Below are 17,975 nucleotides of genomic sequence, written 5' to 3'. Positions count from 1 at the left end.
GGTTCCATCCCCCACTTTGCATCTTGCAATACCTCTAAAGAGAGTGCTTAGCCTAAGCACATCTTTCCACCAGAAAGATCCAACTTCACAAGAAGAGTGAGGAACTTTCCTTGTGTAATATTTAAACCAGATGAGCTGTACCCAGGGTATGTTGTATTTGTTATAGAACTTGTGTAGATGCTTCATTAGAAGAGCATCGTTTTGCAATCTTAGATTGATTACACCCAAAACACCCTTGGATTTAAGCTTCTGGACTAAGGACCATGCTGCGAGGTTGCCACTTGACAGCCTCACATGAGAAGGAAACACAACCCATGAGCATGACATGCCATCAATCCATGGTGAAACCTTCTCGACAAATCAGGCGCGTTCACGAGGACCCACAGGCCCACTAGAGCTAGCAAACTGTCTTAAGAACAGCGCATGCACCCATAATCGACCTTAGGACCTTCCTAGTAACCTTCCAGTACGAAAACCAGGGCCAATGGCCGGTCCCACCGGTCGGCCGACCACCTAGGTCGGCCGAGTATTGGTCGGTTCGCCTTGGCTCCATCTTCCATGTGGTGACTCTCCATTAGATGTAGAAGGTGGTTCTAGGTGAATGGCGGTGCAACTCCCGGCTGACCACCCCTGATTCACCCCTATAAATATGAGGGGAGGGGGGGTAAGAATAGGACACACCATCTCACCCCTTACCTCTCATCTTTCACTTGGAGCTTGGGAGTCCTTCCTTGGAGCTTAAGCAGCCTAGGAGGTCAGGAGAAATAGGGAGAGAGTGAGGAGAAGCGGGCCTATCGGCGATCTTCTCCGCTTGTACCTTGACAGATGCTTATTGGTCTGTAAGTGTTTGTGACTTATTCTGTTTCATATTTTCATTTCAAGTTCAGTTAGTAGTTTCATGATGTTTACTGGATTGAGTGTCTACTAGTATTATAGTAGTTAGCTCTAGTCTAAGACTCCTGATAGAGACAGATGTTCTTGGTTGAGACTAGAGTTAGTAAACGATAGTGTCGGCATGGTGCCTAGGCTAGAGTTGACCATTCGATTGTTGTGCCTCCCACGGTATGTAGAGGTAGCCTGCAAGTTGTGACTGCCATATTTAGTGCCATCGTATTCCTCCACTTTCCGGTTGCATGACAAGAGCCTATGATAGAACTTCTAGTCTGACCAGGCAAAGCCGGCACCCGACGTAAACAGCTGATTCTTAGTCTAATCTTACCTTGAATCAGAATAGTCCTCTCTACCCCTTGATCCTACCGGTGTTGTGTCCTTGGATGATCCTGAATCTTAGATATCGTACTCACGTTCCCTTGGATTTGATAACCCCTGGAATACTCTGAGGTGAAATGAAATGAACTGGGTTTCCGAAAGGAGAACCCGACTCTCTGTATCGTTGTGATAGTCTCTGGATCAGTAGATATCACATACAAAACTCATTTCAATTACATCTCACAGACGTACCTGACATTTATGTCATTACATGGGTTTATTCTGTACATAATCTAGAGGATTGTAATATGAATCTTTGAGTACAATCCCCTTGGGCTAAATGGAAAATAGTCAAAAAAGTGGAAGCGGTAGCTAATCTTCTTTTAAGAGGGTGGGAATGATGAGGACATCCTCCTCTATTACTCGCTGGCAAATACGCAATAAAAATGGGCCAAGTGGCCCAATTGTAGTCAGGCGGTGACCGTGTGAGCCTCTGAATAATACCACCTTGCTTAGCTTGGGAGGAGCAAGCCGCCTTAAAAGAGAGAGCCACTCTTCCCCTATCGGACTAGTCTTTTAGGGAAATTGGGCCTTTCTCCGAGTGGGTGTGCACTAAGAACTGTTAGGGTCTGGGCAACCTTAATTTATTCGGCCTCAACCAACCCCACCTGGGCTGGATTCATCATTTGGTATTAGAGCACTCCGAGCTGCCGTATGGCGTCACACTACAACGAGGAAGGAAGAAGTTAAGGATAGCCCGAGCTATGCTCCAAGCTGCCGTATGATGTCCAGAGCACACGAAGCACTTGAAGATGCCTTCAGAAGTACTGGATTCCTGCAGGACTCGGCTATGAAGAGCTCGGGGGCTTGTCAGACTCGGGGTAGTGGGACTGCTCATAGGCATAGAATAGTATAGAATAAGGGATAGCACTTGGCATGGGCCAGATTCATCATTTGGTGTCAGAGCACTCTGAGCTGCCATATGGCGTCACACTACGACGAGGAAGGAAGAAGTTAAGGATGGCCCGAGCTATGCTCCGAGCTGCCATATGATGTCCAAAGCACTCGAAGCACTTGAAGATGCCTTCAGAAGTACTCGATTCCTGCAGGACTCAGCTACGAAGAGATCGGGGGCTTGTCAGACTCAGGGCAGCGGGACTGTTCATAGGCATAGAATGGTCTAGAATAAGGGATAGCGCGTGGCATGTACCTTATCCTGTTGTAACTACTCATACAGAAGTAGGACTAGTCAAATAGAAGGAAACTACCCTATAGACATCGGGAAGGACTCCTTGAGTAGTATTCCGCTAGGACTTTCCATTTAACCCTGTTCCCCCGGCATATATAAGGGCAGGTAGGGACCCCTTTGAAACATACAACCTCTAAGGCAATACAAACAACCGCATAGGATGTGGGTATTACGCACCTCGTGGCCCGAACCTGTCCAAATCTTTGTGTTCCTTGCACCCTCAGTTTCAGAATTAGTCGATCCCTTGCCTACAATCCTACTAATTGGGGTATCCCAGATTAGGCTTGGCGGCTAAACACCGACACCCAGGTTCATGTGTTGGTCAATGCAAGGTTCGTCATCATCATGATTTTGCGTCAACACATGGGGGGTTGCCTTCCATGAACATTTGGGCACATTTCGGAGCCGTGGGACGCGAAATGCTCAATGAGAGGCCGAGTTGCAAATTCTTTTACAAGCTGTTCGTGAAGAAGTAACCGCAACAAATGAGAAGTTCCGGGCAAAGCTTGTGGAATCATTTGGCCGGGGTGCTCCCACGCACCGGGAGAAGCAATCAGACATGCTGGACCACATCTTGCAAGTCCACCAGGGTTGGTTCAGAGAAGCTATGGAAGCACCGTGTTGCCTGAGGAGGATGTTGGAGTCACATTCTCTATGGATAAGATCACACAACAAACAACCTGCAAGCTATACATCCATCATAAGTTCTTTGATATGAAGGTCGTCATAGGTCAGGCTTGGCCAGCTGGCGAAGGGGTTATGCTACATAATCGCCCTTTACATGAAGGTTACGCAAAGGTTACCATTGATACTCTTGCTAAGAGGAAATACAAAAATGTGGAGTTGGATATCTCCGCTGATGATAGCAAGTTTCTAGGGGATAACATCGGAGGCTTTGTGGCGTGGCGGAAACGCTACATAATATTTGAGTCAGAATTCGAGTCATCTGATCATGATCCTCAAGAGTCATTGGAGAAGGACCTACCTCCTCCACCATGTCTGCCGCCTCGAAAGGAGCAAACTCCTCCTAGCCCCCCCACCAAAAAAATAGTGATGGTCATCGAGAACACTGAAGTTATCATCTCAGAAGCAATATTGAGAACCGACAAAAAAGCAAGAGGCACCATGTGAAGGGACGGGCACAAAACGAGTGAGTAGGAGCATAACATCGCTTGTCAAAGAAAAAGGAAAGAAAGGAGAGAAGGACTTCATAGTCCCGCAAAAAGCAAGCGATCATTACTTAAAGCAAATGAGTGTGAAGCAAACTGGAAATCCGCGACCTCCACCATCAGACTTTGAGCGAACTATGAGTAAGGAGAGCTGGCGGGAAGGAACCCGAGTTGTACACAAGTGTAATGTAGATGAATGGGCTACATTTGTGCCCAACACAACATGACAGAGGAAGAATTTCTCGTAATAGAGTATAGAGATTAGTGGAAACAACCGTTACTAGTAGCACAACTTCACTAGCAATTTGAAATGGGGAAGGAACTGGTGGAGCCAGAACAAATCCCGATGCTACCCACGAGAATGCGGCAGTTGCGTTCTTGGTACAAGACTCAAAAAGGTGCGAAGATATCATGATGAAGATCTTCATAAGGAGGAAAACATAGTGTGGGTTAAATTCAAGTACTTGTATCACTTCTACCAAAAGGCTACCCTCGAGGTCTCGATCATGAGCTTGTGGACTATGTAAGTGTCCTCACTAGTGGTCATCTGACGTCAATTATAACTCATTTGCATGTTCAACTTTTCATCATTCTTTCTAGAATTAATAGAGTCACACAAATGCAGACAAAGAGGGGATTAACATTGTAGGCTTCTTGGACCCTAGCACTGTAAATGAGAAGACAATCAACTTACCAGCCACTGTTCGCTACTTGTACAATGCTTTCCTCGCCACTCTGGACAAAAGATGCATACTTCTTTCATACAAGTGCTACTAAGTTTGTTTTTTACTTCCATATCAAAGTTATGCTCACCATGCTTATTAATGATTTGCTTTGTTGCGCCTTATATGTAGCTACCATCATAACCTACTCGATATCTGCCTCAACGAAAGTCAAATCCTAGTTCTTGACTCACGAAAGAGGCCACTATCACTAATCCAGGCCGTCATTGATGTCCTCAACAAGTAAAACAAGTGATTTAATACAAATATTTGAATATCTTGTATCTTATTCATGAAATTTCTCATTCATAATTTTGCACATAGAGCCTTCGCTAAGCACAGTAAGAAAAGCAAAACTATAGACCTTTTTGGGGAGACTTCACTATACATGAGGCTAAATACATCCTCAAGCAGCCTTCAGGCAACGATCACTGCAGGTTCTATGCAATGCATTACATGCACTGCTACACTGGTGATTTTAGAGGTGCCAATCTAGTTCGTATGAAATGATTTGATGTTAGGATATGTATGTTCTTGTGTCTTGAATTTCCTAACTTGTCTAATATCATGTTATTATGTCTCGTAATTTTACAGAATGCTAAGTTGAGTACTTCTGAATTACTCTTTGGCGGGCTAGTAGCACTTCTATAGCAACTAGCCGGATGGCTTGTGGACTACGTTGTGAAGCCAGGAGCTGAGTACAACATAGTAGGGTGTGATGCAAAGATTGTATCGTTCTTATCAAACATTGTAATATATTTGGTGTATGGACTCTTTGTATGAATATATTTTTCATGGGAAAAGGGTCTTTACTGCTAGTTTGTGTCTTGAACCGGTGGTGTTGATGTACCCATCACGTACCAACGATTCCAGACACGAACCGGCAGTGATGAGCACTCATCATCAACGGTTTATGGACCGGCGGCGATGAACCCCCCGTCACCGCCAGTTCTACCTACCACCATCGATTTAAATCCAATGCCCCCAAACCGGTGGTGATGGCCCATTTCGAACCGGCGGTGATGGTGGCGCTGGAGTAGTGGTTGGGCCCTAAGGCCCAAGTATATTACTTAAAAAGTAATCACTTATGGAATCAAAATATTAGTTTTAAGCGGATGCTAAATTTCAAGTGCTTGAACATAAGACTTATGTTCAAGCGAAAAGTAGTTTTAGCCATTAGATCTTTGATCCAATGACGTATTAAAACATCCAACAAAGTGAAACAAATATTTTCATTTAGTTAATGAAAACTAATATCATTGACTGAATGTTCAAGCACTTGAAGACAAGAAAATATGTTAGTTTTATTTGTTTGAGAACAATGTGTGCACATATTATTTTGTTCATACACCCACAGAAGCAGATCCTGCGGTCAAATAAGAAGGGGCAAAACACAAGCAACCTGCACGCTCGACATTTGTTCTGAAGAAAAAAACATGCACACCCGATGAAGCAAATGTTTGTGCAGCAGCCACACCAAACTAGCAAACACGACAGCACAACAAACACACCGTTGCAGATAGACCAGCAACGTGTCCGGGAACATCAGGCGTTGCTCCCTCCAGAGATCGGTGTATCGTCCGGGCGTCTCATGCCGGCATGTGTCGCCATCGCCCAGAGCACAGTGATGAACTCGCCGCCCTTGGCTAGCACATTCTCGTGCGCTCCCACGCTCTCCTCGTTGCTGGACGCCGCAATGTAGACGATGAGCTCGACCCATAGGTCCGCCAGGACGCTCCACACTTCCTCTGCAGAATCCTGCCCAGCTTTGCGCGCCAGAATGCTTCCCAGGGTTGCACCCTTCACCACCACTGTCGTCGCCTCCGCTGCTGGCGTTCCTTCCGGTTTGCCGGAGGACTTGATGTTGCGATACCGGGTGTTCCGGCACGGTGAGAAATAGTAGCCACATAGCCCAAGGAGTTGAAACAACTCAAGCTTCGTGGCCTTGAACACGCGCTCCACGCTGTCCTGGTTCTCCGGGAGCAGCTCCGGCTGGAAGGCCACCAAGTAAGCGCAGTACTTGGACAGGCTCGTCGCCACTTGGTTGTTATTATTGCCGCTTGGAGGAGGAAGCTCCACCTCCAGGATGCTGGTGGCGATGTGCCAGGTGAGTATAACCTCGGCGACGCTCTCGCAGTCGCAGAACGCCAAGAGGTCGTGATACCTGGGAGCTTTGAGCGCGGACCTGCCATTGCCGAGAGCAGGAGCATTGGGTGCCACGTTGCCGTCACGGTCGTACAGCTTGGTGAGGTAATCCGAGATGGAATGCTTGACTTGTTTGGGACAGGAATTTGACGGACTAGGATCGGAAACTTGAATGGGATGTGGGCCGGGATGGTTACCCCACAGAACTGGAGCACGGAGAACTGATTGAAGCTGATGCTCGGGCGGTGCATCAGGCTTCGCGCGAACAAGATGCAGCGCATGGACCAGCCGAAGAAGGCGTGGCTGTTGTGCTACAAGGGGTTGGTCGCGTACTTGCAGAGCAGCGACACCACGAACCAGTCGGAGAGCAGGAACACGAAGAACTCCCACAACACTTCGTAGATGAACATGATGAAGAGGAGGAAGGTGATGGAGAAGTCGACGATGAGGAAGAAGACGATCGGAGACTTGAAGAACTGGGGCAGGCATCGAGTCATCTGGGTGACGCCAAAGTAGGTTAGGTGGTTGTCACTATAGATTTTGCTGAAGGCGAAGGGAACATCGCCGTTGCTGCACAGGACGATGAGCACGAAGCACAGGATGAAGAGCACGAGCGGGAGGAGGATGTAGTTTGCGAGGAGGAAGAAGGGGCTCGCTAGGACGACGGGGACCACAGAGTGGTAGTACTCGCAGAGGAAGTTGAGCTCATCGTTGGTCACGTCGAAGAGAACCTCCGGTGTGAGGGTGTCGTGCTGCTTGTCGTGCAGGCCTCTGAAGATGATTTGCCTGTAGCTTGGAGCCTCCGACGTGGTCAGTGCAGGCAGGTGCTCGAACCTCTGACGAAGCAGCTTGAAAAGGGAGAAGGACAGGCACATCCTCCTCAACCGCTTCCCTCGGTCAAGAGAAGCGAGAGGGTCAGTCTCCGCGAGCACCCAGATTTTGCCGACGGTGGCAGCGTCGTGGTGATCTTCCTTAAGCCTATAGCCACTTGGGAAGTTGGGATGGCTTCGACCACCAACTTGTCTTCGTCCATTACCGCGTACTTGCATCTCTTCAACAGCTCGTCCGTAGTATCTTCCGGCAGGAGACAGGGATTACCATCTTTTCCAACAACTTGGGCCATCTAGGAGGAGATGAGCCTGGCGTTCTTGCCGAAGGCGAGGGAACGTTTCCCAAACTCGGTGAAGGAAATCCTCTGCACCAGTTTGGAGGCACAGATGACCCAGAGGATGCCAGTCATGGCTTTCCTGCCGGTCGCCTCAAGGTTGGAGAAGACGAGGCTCCCGAGCCAGAGGACACGCCCGGCACGCTCGAGGGTCCCCGAGTACCCCTGCATGTGGATCACCTCCACCTTCTTCCGGAGGAGCTCCACAAGGAGCATCCAGATGAGGATGAACCGAGCCCTCTGGGGGAGCTCGGTCTTGGAGTCCGGGTCATTGGCGCCGCCCTTGTTCTTGGCCTCGGAGAAGAGGTAGGACATGACGGGGAGGAAGATGGACAGCGCCGACGAGAGGCCGACACGGACCTTGGGGTCGATGATGGCGCTGACGTCGGAGAGGCCGCTGAAGAGGTTGAGGATGAAGAAGACGGCGGTGATGGCAAACATGACGAAGGAGGCGGACAAGGTGGTGGCGTCATGGAGCTGCTGGGTGTAGGACCTCGTCAGGTTCTTGAAGTTATCATTGTTTGTCTGACAGACTGCCGATAGGTCGTAGGAGCTAGGCAAGTAGCGGAAGTCCATCTCTCGAATGGCTAGTTTGCTTTGGTTGTTGCAGAAATGAGCAGCAGGCATGTGCATATATAAGCACAATGAGAATGCTCAGGCAAGTGTCCGGCTTCTTTGAGCGGAATTGCTTATTGTTATTTCAACTCCAATTTTCAATCGTAGTACATCTCCCAATCACACGTTTGGATTTTTGCTCCATTCAATCATATAGTATATTGAGTTCCAAAATAGCAAGGACTACCATAAAATTTCAGATGAACTATATATTGTGTGTTTTCTATAGTAGATAAATATCCATTCCTCCATCTATTTTGCCTCGACACTCTTGAGGCGATCTGAACAAAGGGACAGATGCATAATGATTAAATCTAGTTCCCCTCAACGAAGGTTCTAAAGCAAAGGAGTCTGAAGGAAAATAAAATTCTTTAACTCATGATGAGACAGAACGAATCGATCGGGAATAGTAATGTTTCATCAAAAGAAAAATCGATCGGGAATAGTAATGGAAAAGATGTATTATGTAAAAGAAAAAGACGTTGTCTTCTTTACCAAAGCACTATATAAAAAAGTGATTAGACACAATGAACCAACCAACGAAAACGAAAAGATGCACGCCAAGAATCAAAGTTAAAGATACCTAGTTCCAAACGCCAATTAATGTATGGATGGAACCAATTCTAATGTGACTGTTCTCTTTCTAAATTTTGTTTACTTTGTTTTAAAAAAGTAAAAGGTAGTTAGATCTCATTTGCAAGCTCAGAGCTTATTTTCGCTGCCCACGCCAAGAATTGGTTTGCTTTCTGGTTCTCTCTCCTACTTCCTCCATTCACAGATTATAGTATTATTTCAAAATTGAAAAATTCAAGATTGATATTCTTATTTGAGCCCAACCGCCTATTGCCTCTTGGACCCAACACTAATTAACTGCAGTAGTAAATTTGTACCTCGGGAAACGACGCAACGTGATAAAAACTGGCTACATGTAGGAGGGGCATTAAATATCATTTGTTTTCATGAGGTTTAGCCATTAGGGCACCAGCAATAGTTACAACATTCTACTCTCTATAATAACATCCATGTAGTGTAGATGATCTGTCCAACAACCTTACTATAGCTCAATTTCGTAAATTATGTGGGCTCTATATATCAGTAATTTCTTAACTCTCCAAGGGAGCACAGAGAGAACCGCATAGTGAAGAGGTGAATATGGTGGGAACCGTTTTGCCTGGGAACGCATGCTAGCGCACTCGCATAATATAGCGACATCAGCTTCTCTCTCTATATTTTTTTAATGTGAAATGCTGAGGTGGCTTCACTATAGAGAGTGACTAACGGCCTGTTTGGGCTGCCCTTATAGATTGCTTCTTTTCACTAGGTAAATAATGACGGGATAAGTAGGATTGATAACTAAGTTTTTTGTCTTGGTCATTCTGCCCATTCCAAATAAAACAATCATCAGTGAATGGACGGAGTACTACACAAATCTAGTAGGAGAGGTACGGTGAGAGAACTAGAGAGCAAATAGTGTCGAGGGATTTTTTGACGCGCAGGGGTAGAGACTAGAGAGGAGGCCATAGGCATCGGGCAAGGCTCGGGCAAGAGTTGGACAGCGTGTGCACTTATGGACCTTTTCTTTGCTACTGTGCTGGACCACGCATATATTATGGCAAAACGCGTATTTGCCATCTGTTTTCTATCGGGCACATGGCAAAGAAGTCTTTGACCGTGTGCACACACGGCAAAAATATAATACACGGCAAAATCATGCTTTGTCGTGTGCATTTTTTTGGCCGTGTGCTTTTTTCTGATACACGGCAAATACATGATTTGCCGTGTGTTTTATTTAGGCACACGACAAAGTAAAAAAAATTCTCTTCTCACCACAAAACTTTTTCTACTATTTGCATGCAACATATGATACTCCATGTTAAAATTTGGTATTTTTTGTGTTTGTTTGCTATATTTAACTAAATAATTGCATTTCAAGCAATTTTTTGAATTAAATCAAATTTGAACCGCAAGTGATTCAAATAATAGAATAAAATAAGTAAAAAATGATATTCATATTATTTAACCTAGTTTGTGGCCTTACCCAGAAACACGACCATGAACGTGTGTTTGAATGATTTTAAAATTCTAAAAAAAGCAAATAAAGTCCAAAAATTATGAGATTTGTCAATATCTCATGACATCATACGTGGAGGCTGTGGTAAAAATTTGAGTGGATTTCGCAATTTTTCACTTACTATGCTTACAAATAGAAACATCAGCGAAGAAGAATCAGAGAGTTGAGAAGGATGTGGTTAGGTTTGGAGTGAGAGTGATAATAGAATTCGGGTTTGACTTTGAAATTTTTTCTATAGCCAAAGGACAATATAAATTGTTTCGTATAAAATTTTGGTAATTTTTTTGGAATCGATTGATAATTTTAATGTAACAAGAGCAATTACAGAATTAATATATAATTTGTATTTGAGCTTGAAACGCATGAAATAATGATTTTTTTCATATAGCATCTTCAAACATGAATTATTGAATCACTTTGACAAGGTAAAAATTATGACAAAGTTATGCGAATATGAAATAGTGGAACAAATTGAATGGTAAAAAATTAAAGGTCAAAATAATTATTTCAAACAGACTTTGCCGTGTGCCCTAGATCTGACACACGACAAAGTGTTGGTGTTTCTTATGCCCAAAAGAATATCAATTCCGCAAGCGCACAGAATCACCGCTGTAGCACTTCACCTTGTAGTATTCCAGGGTATCATAATTTTCCTCAGGGAAGCACTATGGATAAAGAGTATCGAAGAATTGAATGACAAACTTTACTAGAGATATCAACCGACTAACTTAGTGGGGGTAAGCCTGATATGATAGAATAAGATAATGGCCAATGATGACCGTCTGACACTGGAGACTCTAAACCTTAGAGAGGTAAGCAGCTGAGAGGACAACGAGTTAGAAAGACTCCTAAAACACTTCTAAACTATCGAGCCAGCCTCTCTAGACTAAACCTTGCTTCTAACTAGTTATCGGGAACCTAGAGCTTACTTCGGCGGCCGGAAAAAGAAGGACTTCAGAAAGGGGTGAGAGGGGAGTCCAACGACAACCTGCAACTACTGCTATGAAAACACCCGAACATAGTGGACTACAAGGGATGGATAGGACTGTCACCACCTGCCGCCTACCACAATGGTTCCGTGCGGTGGAACACACTTTCTACCTAACACTAAGCTCAGACACCACGTCCGTACTCGGTGTTAGGATTTCTCTGGACGCATTCAAGAGAAATCCCCCTCAACCACGGGAACTAACTTGAGCCTCCCTAGTCTGGGCGAGAAAACCCATAAGATAAGATCTTGATAAACCAGATAGGTACAAAGCCTAAACTAGAGAAATGAACTTCCGCACACAAGCAAGATGACTTAGGAAGATAAATGAATGCAGAAAGTAAAGCTGACTCGAAAAGATAAAGAAGATAACTTATATTGATAAATATCAAAGAAAAAGATACAAGAGTTTATACCCGACTTCCGATGACGACTCCGAAATTCTGAGACAAGCTCAACTCGACTCTAACTCCCAGACTGTAATACCCAAAATGAACAAAGGGAAAAATAAGCTTTCTGCATGGGAATGCGTAAAGATGATAGCAAAAATTAATTTTTTTATCCATGGATCGAATGGAAAAATGGACACTATGGTTGCATAGGGCTCGTCAAGTACATTCTGTTTGACTATTTACATGACGCGTTTGGAGTTCGGATCAAAGAGTTATAGTTTTTTTAAGTTGTTAGGCGGACGGGCCCGCGCTTTTGGAGCGTGAACAGTGCCGTGCGCTACAGTAGCCGCCGTGGCACCGTGCTACAGATCAAGAATAGAGAGGGGAGAGGAAGAGAAGAGAAGAGAAGCGAAGGGAGATTAGGGCAAGCCGCCGTCCGTCGTTGTTGTTCCCCTCCAAAAACCGATAGGACTTCCTCTCCTCTTTCCGTTTTTCCCCATCTCCATGGCTTCTCCTCACTGTTCATGGTGGTTCCTCCATGTGTGCTGCAGTTTGGGGGCAATCGAAGGGTTACCATGACCCTCGCCGCCAAGAAAACGGTGGGGAATTGTTGTTTGGATGGTCGCCGTCGCCTTTGATCTTTTCAAGGGGAAAGACATGCCCCTCCTGTAGAACTTAATTTTCCCTCTGATTTTAGAGGTTTTTAGTTCATAGGAGTAGTGGTATTAGTCACCGTTCAGACTAGGGTTAAGGGTTTACGCTCGTCGCTGTTCTCAGCATGCTGTCAATCTGCGCAGTTTCTGTTCGTGGCAGTTTTTTGTGCTTTATTTGATCCCAAAAAATATTCAAACTTTATATGAGTTGGAGAAGACTTTGACTTCTTTCTGTGTCCGCAAATAACATCTCAATCGGATTTAAGATGAGGGAGAAACAAAAGTTTGAATCCGACTATTTTTCAGTCTCGTAATGCTGGGCAGCGTCTGTTAACATGAAGTTTAGGAAACATTAATGGCCAAATTGGGCTTTCTGGTGGTTAAAAGAGTTGTAGATATTTTCACAAGCTTTCCATATTGGTAAATTTGATATTCATATGTGTAAGGAACATGGCCCCATTTAGGCCAGTGTTTGTGATTTTGGTGATTGAGTGACAACATAATCAATGGGACTAATGAGTTTGTGAGATCACACTTGTAGGTGTTTTTAGGTCCCATGGATATGAGTCAACATGTCTAATTCATCGTCAACACGCAATGTCCAATCTATCGTCGAGACGCCATGTCCAATCCACCATCAAGATGACAAGTCCAATCCGCCGTAGAGATGTCAAAGCATAGTGGAAATCCAGAGATAGAATAAATCCGAAGGATCCAATTGATCGCTGCGATGCATTGGACGAGTTCGGCAGAAAACAGAGGCACCAGTTTAACCGATGCATGAGCATCGGTGCATCCGATGGTTGTCGGAAGATCCGACGCCCTGTCATCGGTGCAAGTCTGAGCGCCTCTGGAGATCAAGGGAAGATCAACTGAAGGAAGAGTGTAGCACCGGTTGAACCGACGGTCCATTCAGATGCATCGGTGCAATCGATGTACCATGTTCCAGAGACGATGTCAAGCGTGCAGCAGCAAGCCTTCAGCACCGGATGAACCGATGGCCATCGGAGCAATGCGTCGGTGCAGTGATGTCAGCAAGGTGTAACGGCTATATGAAGATCAAATGTCACCGAAAGTTCCGACGCTATAGCATCGGTTCATCCGATGGTCCCTGAAGTTGCTGCAGCAGTGTCAGAGAGGCCAACGGCTACTTCAGAGCGCAGAGTGACCGGAAGAACCAATGGCCTAAGCACCGGAAGTTTCGATGCCTACGCAGAAAACTGGCCAACGACTAGTAACGGCTCTCTTGAGTTGGTGGCCTATAAATACACCTCACCCCAGCCATTTTGAGCTGGCTGGAGTCCCAAGACATCTCATACACACCCAAGAACACCTCCAAGCCATACAAGAGCTCATTGATCATATCCTTAGGTTTTAGCACTAGCTTTGTAAAGTGTGAGTGCTAGATTAGCTCTTGAGTGAGTGAAGAAGCAAGGTTGAGATCCTTGTGGCTGGTTCTAGAGTGAACCACACTTGTATTACGGTGCGCCGGCCCCTTGGAGCAATTGGTGGCTCGCCGGCAAGTCAACGATCCTCCGGCTTGGTGTGGAGCGGCGTCGACGACATTGTGCGGGGGACAGAGACCCCTCCTTCGTGGGCAATCTCCTTTAGTGAAGATCGGGATCAAGGTGACCGTGATTGTGTTCACGGAAGAGACTTGATTGCCGGGAAGCGATACTCTTAATGAGTGCTTCAACAACATGGACATAGGGGCGTCTTTGTGGCAAACCGAACCACGGGATAAATCCTCATGTCGAGAGTTCGCTTCCTCTCATTCCTCCCTTTAAGCTTCCGCATTTCATATTACAACTTGTGTGCCTTTACTTTCTTAGTGTAGTATCTTGCTAGGATTGGCTATAGGTTGCAAAACTCTTTTGGGATGAGGATTTCACACTAAGGTGAACCGTAGTTGCACATCTAGATAGCTTGTTTTAGTTTAAGTTTTGTGCAAACTAGTTGGAGCCATATGTTAAGGTTTTAATTGTGCCTAATTCACCCTCTCCCCCTCTTAGGCTAGAGCACCCGATCACTTTCAATTGGTATCAGAGCCGGGACTCACTTCTCTCACAAAGAAAGCCAATTCCATTGGTAAATTTGTGTTTACCGGCTCATTAGATCGGTAGGCTTCACTGCCTGGTGAGTTAGCTCTTAGGGGGAAAGGATGGATCCTTTTAGACCCGCTCCACGGTTCGACGGCATGGGCTTCTAACGTTGGAAGGTTTTGATGCAAGCCCGTCTCCAAGCAACGGGATTAAACGTTTGGAGAGTTGTGAGTGAAGGTGTAAAAAATAATCAACAAGAGAAGCAATATGATGTCACCGCTAAATGCATAATCTTGTCTTCTCTTAGTGACAATGTGTTCAATCGGGTTTATTCTTGTGAAAATGCTAAAACGCTATGGAAGACTATTATTGAGAACCATGAGGGCACGGAGGATGTTGCCAACGAAAGATATCATGTTCTCATTGATAAGCTTAATAGCTTTAAGCAAATTGATGATGAGAATGCCGAATCTCTGTACTCACGTTTGAACACTCTTGTGAATGAGATAAATTCCTTAGGTGTGAAGCAAATTGAAGATTTGGAACTCATTCGCAAGATCCTTCACTCACTCCGAAGGCCGGACTATGATTTGGTGACCACAATTCTATATGAGAAAGAGCTCGACACAATGACACCAAATCAAGTCCTCAACAAGGTGATCGCCCATGAGCTACGCAATGACATCAAGGCAAAAGCGCCATCTTCTTCACCAACACATAGCGCACTTGCATGCAAACATCTCAAGATGTTGAAGAAGATGGCCATCAAAGGTAGCTCAAGTGATGAGGAAGAAGAGGATGCAAGAAGCTCCTCAAATGATGAAAAAGAGCCAATGAACCCCAACATCTACAAGCAAGTGAAGAAGATGAACAAATGCTTGATGGAAATCAACTCAATGGGGTATATGTTCTTCCTCAAAGATGGGCCTCACCATCAACTTATGAAGGTTGAGAAGAAATTCAAGAAGAACAAGCAAAAGAAGGAGAAGAAGCCCAAGCATGAATCATATGCCGTATTTGGTGAATGGGTAAACGGTGGTGAAGAATCAAGTGCAAGTTCAAGTGACGAATCAAACAAGAAATTCACCACCCGCATAGGACCATCATCCAACACTTGCTTCATGGCAAAAGGTATGGATAGCGATGTAAGTGATGATGACTCCGACTCTCCTTCAATTGATGAACTTCTTGACCTTGTTCATGAGCACCAAAAAGTCATTAAGAAGCAATCAAAAGAAATTAAAAATCTTAATGCTCTCAATGATCTAAATGCTTCTCTTGCTACAAATTTTGAAGATTTGATGTGCAAATTCAAATTGCTTAGCAAGGAGCATGAAGAGCTCAAATTATAATTTGAGAGCATTAATGATACTAATGACTCTTTGGAAATGAACCAAACTATCCCTTGTGCAATTCCTATATCTAGGATAGATGCTTTAACTTCTTGCATTGATTTAATTGATGATTCTTGCTCTAACCCTTGCAATGAGAAATGCTATGAGAATGTTGTTGTAGAATCATGTGATGATCTCATTGCCAAGGAGAATAATGAGCTCAAGCAAGAAGTGGAAAGGCTCATGAAGGACTTGTATAGATTGAAGGGCAAGAGCATAGAGAGCAATGTCCAACCTTCTCAAGATAACCGTGAAGACATGGTGAAGAAGCTTGAGAAGGGGTCCACCGTGACTTGCTCAAAGTGCCACAAAGAAGGCCACAAGTCCAACAAGTGTCCTCAACCAAGGAAGAAGCTTCCGGATGAGAAGAACAAGAAGAAACTCACAATCAAGAGTTCTCTCATCTACACCAAGCCCAACCGGAGAAACAAAAGCAATAGCACCTCCTATGTGATCAAAAAGAAAACCAATGGCAAGGTGGTTGCTCACAAGGTTGGGAAGAAGGAAAGGAGTTGGAACCACTCCATTTGGGTGTCCAAGGACATCATCACCAACATGAAGGGGCCTCAAATGGTGTGGGTTCCAAAGGAGACTTAAAGCCAAGAACGGCTTCGGGGGATTGGAGACTTAGCTTACAAGTTGAAGTGAAGGTTCAAGCCAAAACAAGCTAAGCCCACAACTTGGACATTTGTTGCCCAAGTCCCCCATAAGGTAATGGTAGCTAGATTTCAATTCAAGCATCATGTAGCTCCATTGCTTTTGCTAGGTTGTTTGCATACATTGCATCTCCTAGTGTTATATATGGTAGGTTGCTTGTGTCATGATTCTAACCCATGAGCAACCTACATGGTTTGTTAAGTATGTAGAAAGCTACACAAAGTCACCCTTCATGGTACATGAACTTTATGAGGTATGTATTTCATATGTGTATCATGAACACAAGCTATAGTGTAAACTTCCCATTGTTATCAAAATCAATGTGCATACATTTGCTTGGTGATTCAATCACTAAATGCACACATTTAGGGGGAGTTCATCCTATAAGTTGTGATTTTGAGACTAACATGTTTGTAAGTTTATATTTTGTAGTCTCACGTGGAGTTAACACTCTAAGAGAATGTTTCTCACGATCAATGTGAACAAACAACTCTATAAGAGTGAGTAGATAAATTGTGCTTTCATGTAGATTGAGCCATGCTCTATTGAACTTAAATGCTTATATCTAAGTTCATAGGCTATGTGCTCATACATTTGCTTAACCTTGGTGTACCAAGTGCTCTTTGTTTAACGACTTTCAATTGGTACATGCAAGGTAAACAAAGCACCCCCGGAGGTATGCAAGGTTCTAAACTCATTCAATTGGTATAATTGTCAATTTCTTATCTTTTTAGAGCTACCTCCGTGCATGATATGATCTAAGCTTTCTTGTTGAAACTTTTTGTTGTACACTTGATTTTCACATTATCATGTTGTGTACACACTTGTGGAAAGCTTAGCTCATGTCATGCTAGTTTCGTGATTTTGTGATCCACCATAGTAAATTTTCAATTGGTATCTTCATTGATATCATACAATTGGATCATGAGTCATGAAACAAACTCCCTAGGCTACTAATCTTCTCTTGAGCTATATTGTTTTGCAAGACCTTTTAGGTACAAGACCTTTTAGGTGATTTGATTCCAAAGGGGGAGAAATGTTGATCAAAGCAAGGCATGTTCCCAACAAAGAGGGAGAGATGTTCCCAAGAAGGAAAAATATTCCAAAGGGGGAGACATGTCGAGTGGATCAAGTCAACATATGAGAGAGGAGTAGCAAATAGGGGGAGGAACAAAGGGGGAATCGTAACTGTAGGGGGAGGCCAAGTCAACATTGGATGGTGGTAAGCATCCAAGCAAGTGTAAGTGGTTAAATTTGTAAATTTTTTTGTAAATTTATGCTTGTTTTGATTGTGTTGTCATCAATCACCAAAAGGGGGAGATTGTAAGGACATTGGCCCCATTTAGGCCATTGTTTGTGATTTTGGTGATTGAGTGACAACATAATCAATGGGACTAATGAGTTTGTGAGATCACACTTGTAGAAGTTTTTAGGTCCCATGGATATGAGTCAATATGTCCAATCTATCGTCAAGACGCAATGTCCAATCTATCGTCGAGACGCC

At 44.4% G+C, this 17,975-nt stretch overlaps 1 pseudogene; it reads right to left on the bottom strand.

Annotated features, from left to right (window-relative positions):
- Positions 1-5,894: 5,894 nt before the first annotated feature.
- Positions 5,895-8,261, bottom strand: LOC120677949 (annotated as a pseudogene).
- Between the last annotated feature and the right edge of the window lie 9,714 nt (positions 8,262-17,975).

This window comes from Panicum virgatum, chromosome 6N, assembly GCF_016808335.1.
Source record: "Panicum virgatum strain AP13 chromosome 6N, P.virgatum_v5, whole genome shotgun sequence".
Lineage (NCBI taxonomy): Eukaryota > Viridiplantae > Streptophyta > Magnoliopsida > Poales > Poaceae > Panicum > Panicum virgatum.
The sequence above is the reverse complement of the archived record's forward strand: the minus strand, read 5'-3'. Positions and strand labels throughout refer to the sequence as shown.